This window comes from Arvicanthis niloticus, chromosome 25 (assembly GCF_011762505.2).
Source record: "Arvicanthis niloticus isolate mArvNil1 chromosome 25, mArvNil1.pat.X, whole genome shotgun sequence".
In the NCBI taxonomy this organism is placed as follows: domain Eukaryota; kingdom Metazoa; phylum Chordata; class Mammalia; order Rodentia; family Muridae; genus Arvicanthis; species Arvicanthis niloticus.
The window spans coordinates 9561129-9568107 of NC_133433.1; the positions used below are offsets into that span (position 1 = coordinate 9561129).

General features: G+C 41.6%; 1 pseudogene; it reads right to left on the reverse strand.

Annotated features, from left to right (window-relative positions):
• Positions 1-315: 315 nt before the first annotated feature.
• On the reverse strand, positions 316-1608 carry LOC143438376 (tubulin beta chain pseudogene; annotated as a pseudogene).
• Positions 1609-6979: the final 5371 nt, after the last annotated feature.

The window sequence follows — 6979 nt, forward strand, 5'->3', positions numbered from 1 at the left end:
GAAACTTCTATGGGAATAAGAAAACAAGGAACTTACAAATACTTTCAACCTTAAGCACACCATTAGATCAAATTGCTTGCCTTTCCCTTGACTTTCCCATCAGACTTGCTATTTTTGATATTTTTCCCCATAAACAAATATTTATTGAGTGTCTGCCATGTGCCAGGCACTGTTTACCGCCCCCCTTAAGAAAACAAAACAAAACAAAATAAAACAAAACCAGGACAGAGGCAGCAGAAAGAAATGGGAGGACAAAGGGCAGTTGGAGAAAGCTGAGGGAACTAGGCAGCCTGAAGTGATACAGGGCTCTCTGCCTTAGGCCTCTTCTTCTTCCTCCTCTCCGAAATCTTCTTCCTCTTCTGCGGTGGCATTCTGGCACTGCTGATACTGCTCTCGGCTTTAGTGAACTCCATCTCGTCCATGCCCTCACCTGTGTACCAGCGGAGGAAAGTCTTCCGGCGGAACATTGCCGAAAATTGCTCTGGGATGTGCTTGAGCTCCTGGATGGCCCTGCTGTTTCCAATGAAAGGTGACTGTCATCTTGAGGCCACATGGTGGGATGTCACAGAGAGCTGTCTTGACATGGTTGGGGATCCATTCCACGAAGTAGCTGCTATTCTTACTGTACACATTGAGCATCTTCTCATCTCCCTCCTTCATGGACATCAGTCCACAGAACACAGCCGCAACTGTGAGGTACCCGACATGGCGAGGGTCACAGGCGGCCATCATGTTCTTGGCGTCTGAGACCTGCTGGGTAAGTTCAGGCACAGTGAGGCCCGGTACTGCTGGCTTCCATGGCTGGTGAGAGGGGCAAAGCCAGGCATGAAGACATGGAGATGTGGAAATGTCACCATGTTGACAGCCAGCTTTCGGTCAGCATTACGCTGGCCTGGGAAATGGAGGCAGATGGTGACACTGCTCATGGTAGCTGAGACGAGATGGTTCAGATCTCCATAGGTTGGTGTGGTGAGCTTTTGGGTCTTGGAGAGCCACGCTGTTAATGTAGAAGGTCTCATCCACGTTCTCCACCAACTGATGGACAGACAGGGTGGCGTTGTAGGTCTCAACCACGGTGTCAGATACTTTGGGTGAGAGAACCACGCTGAAGGTATTCACGATGCAGTCAGGATATTCTTCTCGGATCTTGTTGATGAGCAGGGTGCCCATGACAGAGCCTGTGCCTCTACCCAGCGAATGGGTTAGCTGAAAGCCTTGCAGGGAGTCACAGCTCCCCGCCTCCTTCCACACCACATCCAAGACCGAGTCAACCAGCTCAGCTCGCTCTGTGTAGTGGCCCTTAAGCCCAGTTGTTGCCTGCCCCAGAATGACCAAAACCAAAGTTGTCTGGTCTGAAGATCTGACCAAAAAGATCTGAGCAAACAGAGTCCATAGTTCCAGGTTCTAGATCCACCAAGATATCTCGAGGGACATACTTGCCAGCTGTGACTTCATTTTAGTTCAAAGAGATTCAGTCCAGCTGCAGGTCGCTGTCCCTGTGGTAGGTACCCGTGGGGTCGATGCCGTGTTTATCGCTTTTCACCCCCAGAACTTAGCGCCAATCTGGTTGCCACACTGTCCAGCCTGGTTGTGTACAATTTCCCTCATGGCTACAGTTTACTGTAATAATTTTTTTTGATGGTTCCAATGTAGGTACTGAGCAAGAAAAGATAATCTTTTCTTTTCTTTTCTTTTCTTTTCTTTTCTTTTCTTTTCTTTTCTTTTCTTTTTTCTTATGGGCCAGTCTCAGACTGAAAGGATAGAACATAGCCCTGGAGGCTGCAGCAGTAAGATGAGAACATGACCTCAGGAAGGTTCTTTTAGGGATTTTTTTCTTTTTTTTTAAAAACATCTCCAGCTAGCTAACTAATGACTAATCTTTCTGTCTTTCCTTTTTTTCCTCTCTCCCTTTCTCCTTTTTGTCTCTTTCCCTCTCTTCTTAAATATTCATTGTGCCTTTGCTTTTGTTTTATCTTCTTTTCAGCCTTTGGCCAGACAGATCATACTTGGCCATTGTTTAAATTAATCCATTCCATGACAATTCTGTCCAAGCATATAATACATGCTAGTCACACTCACCCTTCCCATCTTCTTATCCTCCTCTCGTGTCCCCATCCCAGTTGTGTGTCTTTTTATTTTACTTTTGATTTCTGACCCACCAGTTTTATTTAGGCCAGCCTTAGTGGGCGTCGATCAGTATGGAGCTATCTACAGGAGCATGGTATCTTATCAGTGGCTACATCACTGAACACAATGACTTCTTACTCAGCAGGTCTTGATTACCAATATCTCCCCTGAGCAGGATGGAACCCCATAAGCCATTCCCTTATCTGTGACTGAAGTTTTAGGGGCTCAGTCTGGTGCAGGCCCTCAGGCAAGCTCTGGTGCGTGAGCTCATGGGTACCACAGCGCTGCAGCCATGGCATGGTCATGAGACAAATTTTTATGGCCATTCTCTTCATCATGTGGCTTGTCAGTTTTCCCCAGTTTCTCATCCTTGATGCTCCCTAGGCCTCAGAGAAGATAATACATGAGTACCTCATTTAAGCCGTGAACTAAACATTCACTTGTTCTTAGCACCCCAACCAGTCTCAGATCTCTTCCATACAAGGCCCTTTTGGAAGCAAGTTATTAATTTATAGGACACAGTCCCACCAGTCAGCTGAGAGATTTCCCACTCTACAGAAGAAACTGGGGAATAGGCAGAGGGCAGTGGCCTTGGTATCAACAGCTTGGATTGTGGAACTTTCAGTTCTCAGTGTTTCAGCTCTGGGATTAGGGGGTTCATACCCTCATTTCTTAGTGTTAAAGCTCTGGGTCTGGGTTACTCATACCCCAGTTCTTAATGTTTCGGTTCTGAGCTTGGCAGTTGGAGCTAGAAGGACTTAGATGCTTTCTGGGTCTCTCTAGGTTTCACGGTCCACAGCTCTTTACTGTCTCATCCTTTCACAGACACTTGCTGAATGTAGTTTCAGCTCTCTATGGCTGTCCTACCTTTTTCTACAAACCTTTCTAGTCTCTGCTTTCTAGAATTAACAGTCTCAGGTCCTAGGAACTTGGAACTCTTCAGAGGCCTTCTAGTTCCTACTGGGTGTGTCTGGGTCTGGCAACCCCAATAGTTTCTGGTTGTGGTTTTACTAACTTAGAGTACACTCTACTTGTGATTAAAGACCACAGATAGGAAATAAAAAAAGATGAATGAGGCTTTATAGGTGTTCAAGTTATGTTCACTTGTATGTGTTTGTGTGTGTGTGTGTGTGTGTGTGAGTGTGCATGCATGTAGGCATGATTTCACACATGTGTGAAGTGTGAGTATGATGGACCCTGGCATCTCCTTGTCTGTTTCAGGGACAGCATGAGGAGAGCTGCTTATTTATCCAGTTATACCTTCATAGTAATTGTCATTGGTAAAGGAGGCATTCTTTTTTACTGTAGTCGGGATAGGTTCAAGGAAATATCAAAGCAGCTGGGAGGGTGGGGCCGGGAGAGGTTTTCCCAGAGGGTCGACTGAAGTTCTCTTAGCCTAAGTGCCTAGAATTTTTGATAGTGTAGCCATAACAGTCTCCTGAAGAAACGTGTTGGTTATAAGACTGTCACTTCTGTGTCTGTAGTATGTCTCTTTGGGTGATCATGCTGGTTTGATGTCTCTAGGATTGATTGGACAACAGGGAGTTTCCTTCAACAACCAGAAGGTGTCTAAAGTGATGATAGTTGTCACAATGACAACTGGATGGACTCCAAAACAAGCTGTTTCTTGCTTGACTGACAGCTCCAGAAATTTTGACAAATGTGATGGAGGAAAAGTTGTGGCTGCTGCTTACCCCAGTGAACCTGGAACAATGGCAGAACCATCCACAACCTGACTGGATTTAAGGTCCCTGAAGATCTCAACAGCAGTTTGGATTCGGCCTCTATTCCTGCTACCTGGTGTAGTTGTCCAGTTCTGTTTCTAGACAACTGCTAGGAGACTCTTTGGGCAAGGGTCCAACAGTTGTCAGTCCAGAAGCCTGAGTTCAGCTGTCATTGACCATTTTAGTCATTACAAATTATAAAAACAGTCAGGGGTGTTTAAAACAAAGAAGCATAAGATGAACATAGTCTTCAAAGAATTTTTTTTAACAACTCTTTTGTAATTTTAATGTAATCTTTAATCCATAACATTCAATTATAAGGTTGAAATCTGATGTACTCATACTACAAAAGGAAAAAGGTCTTCCAATTTTTTTTGGCAAGACAACATTGATTATAAAGGAAATTCCTATTTAATTATGGTAAAATTAAAAAAAAACTATCATAATTAATACAATATGGCAAATACCTTCACATTTATTCTGAGATGCATATAACTATGTGTATCTGTGTGCAAATCTCTCCACTATTCTAATAAGTCTATATTAGACCAAATAATATTTATATGTCCAAGTAATATTTCTTGGACATGTCCCTACTTTTCTTTTTTTGTGATTGGGTCTTGTTATTTTGCTCATGTGCATGTGTGATAGTGTGCTGGTTTAAACTAGAATCTTGACTTATCCCTACCCCAATGTAATTTTTCTAGAATTGGATCTACCAATTAAACAAATCTCAGTCTTTGATCTCAGCTTTCAATTTTGTTGTAATTCATATAATGAGCAAAGCATCTACTGTCAAAACACCTCAGTCATTTGTTTATTTCTTTTACTGTATAGCATTTCTGTACATGAGTATATCAAATTTATTACACATATATTTAACCGTCAACAGTTTTTTGGTTTGATACTAGTGGGATGGACCAGTGCTATTGTGAACACTCAATTACATGATTCATTTTTGGACTGTTTGGGCAAGAGCATACTTGGGGTCACAATGATTCCTCAATTTTTCCTGGTAGGGCCAAATTTGCCAGAGGGTTGTGCTCTTCAGAAGTATAGAAACCATCTGGAAATCCACACAATCAGAAAACCTTGCTTTTGTAAAACTATTTCTCTTTTTGCTTATACAGTGAATATTAAATAATCCTGCATTATTTAAATGTATGTTTCTGTAGTAAGTTTTATGTAATCACAGGCCACCCATCTTTCTTTTTCTTGTGCTTTCATTGATGCCTTTGCTAGTTTTCTTAAGGGATCTACAATATGATTTGTATCTATTCAAAAGTGATTTTCCCCTAGTCACTGCTGTTTTTATTGTTGCTTAACATGTTCAAATCTTTACAGTACTTTTGATGAATAGTAGACATTAACTTACAATTGTTTTACTGCTTTATGATTTCTGCACATTGTATTAAGAATCATTTCTCTAGTCTCAAATATTTTCTAAATACTTTTTCGGAATGTTCTTTACCTAATGCATCTGAAAAGACTCTTGTTTTGTAGAAAGCAACAGATTTTTCATGTGTAAAGCCACATCACTTGATATCAGTTATTAAAGGACTCATCCTTTAAAATAAACTAACTCCATTTCAATTTGCAATTCCTACAGCTTGACTCTTTCTGAAGAATTTTTCTGTCCTTTGGACAGTCTGTGTGAATTTTATAATCATGTTTTCAGTTCAGTGAAAATATGTGCACACAGTTTGATTGGAATGTCATGGAATTTATTGATGACTATGGGGATCTTTCACCATCACTAACCCCCTAGTTAAGTTCACAAGCAAAGCATCTGTAGTATATTTTCCCAGCAGACCAACATCTCCATATTTGGTCACAACTATTTGTTCTGGAAATTAGGTGTATCATGTGTGGCTTGGCCAGGAGTGACATCACCCTCTTTACTCTTTTTCTTGTGACTATTTTTTTAAAAACATTTCACTGTTAAAAAAAAAAGTATCTGTGAGCATAATATATACTGAGTCCCACATGGCTTTCAGTGAGTACTTGGAATTCCTCACACATTGGCATATTTGTCCATTGCACTTTTCAGCTATGACTTTATATTTTAATGTGTCTCTTGAGAAAGCTTTGTGTGGAGGGTTATTTAGTTCATCTGTTTGGGATGTCATTCTTAAGGATCCTAGTTTTATTATATTCCCTGGATCTTCTCTGTTAATCCTCTCCAAGCAAGGGACCTAGATTATCTTTGCTACCCCACTCACCCACTGAAAACAAATATCTAGACAACAGGATCTTGGCAAATATAAAATGAATCAGTCAATATTTATAAGCTGGCATACTGACTTTAGGTTCATAATTTCTCCTATTACTTTTCTTCTGACAATCAAGATTTCATACACATATTGCTGCTGTTCAGAGATCTCCACTCTCTTTAGACCTTCAGAAAGTCAGAGGGTTTTCAAAAATTATATTCTTTCTCATACTACATTGACTGATCATTTTACTGGGACAGTAGTCAATAGTAGCTCTTTTATTTTTCATATTTGCTAAAAAGAAGGAAAACAATATTTAAACATCAACTTCATGACTTCACCAATGTCTCAGTAGAAGACTAATGTTTTTTAAATTGGATATTTTCTTTATTTACATTTCAAGTGTAACTTTTCCCAGTCCCCTCACAACACCCTATACCATTCCCCCTCTTCTGCTTCTATGAGGGTGCTCCCCCACTCACCACCCCCCCCCAACTCCTGCCTCTGCGCCCTGGCATTCCCCTATACTGGGCATTGACAGGACCAAGGGCCTCTCCTCCCACTGATGCATTACATGGATATCCTCTGCTACATATGCAGCTGGAGCCATGGGTCCCTTATGACACCTTGGTTGGTGGTTTAGTCCCTGGAAGCTCTGGAGGGGTCTGGTTGGTTGATATTGTTGTTTTTCCTATGAGGTCATAAACCTCTTCAGCTCCTTCAGTCTTTTCTCAAACTCCTCCATTGGGGATCCTGTGCTCAGTCCAATGGATGGCTGCGAGTATCCACCTCTGTATCTGTCAGGCTCTGGCAGAGCCTCTCAGGAGACAGCTATGTCAGGCTCCTGTCAGCATGCACTTCTTGGCATCCACAATAGTGTCTGGCTTTGGTGACTGTATATGGGATGTATCCTCA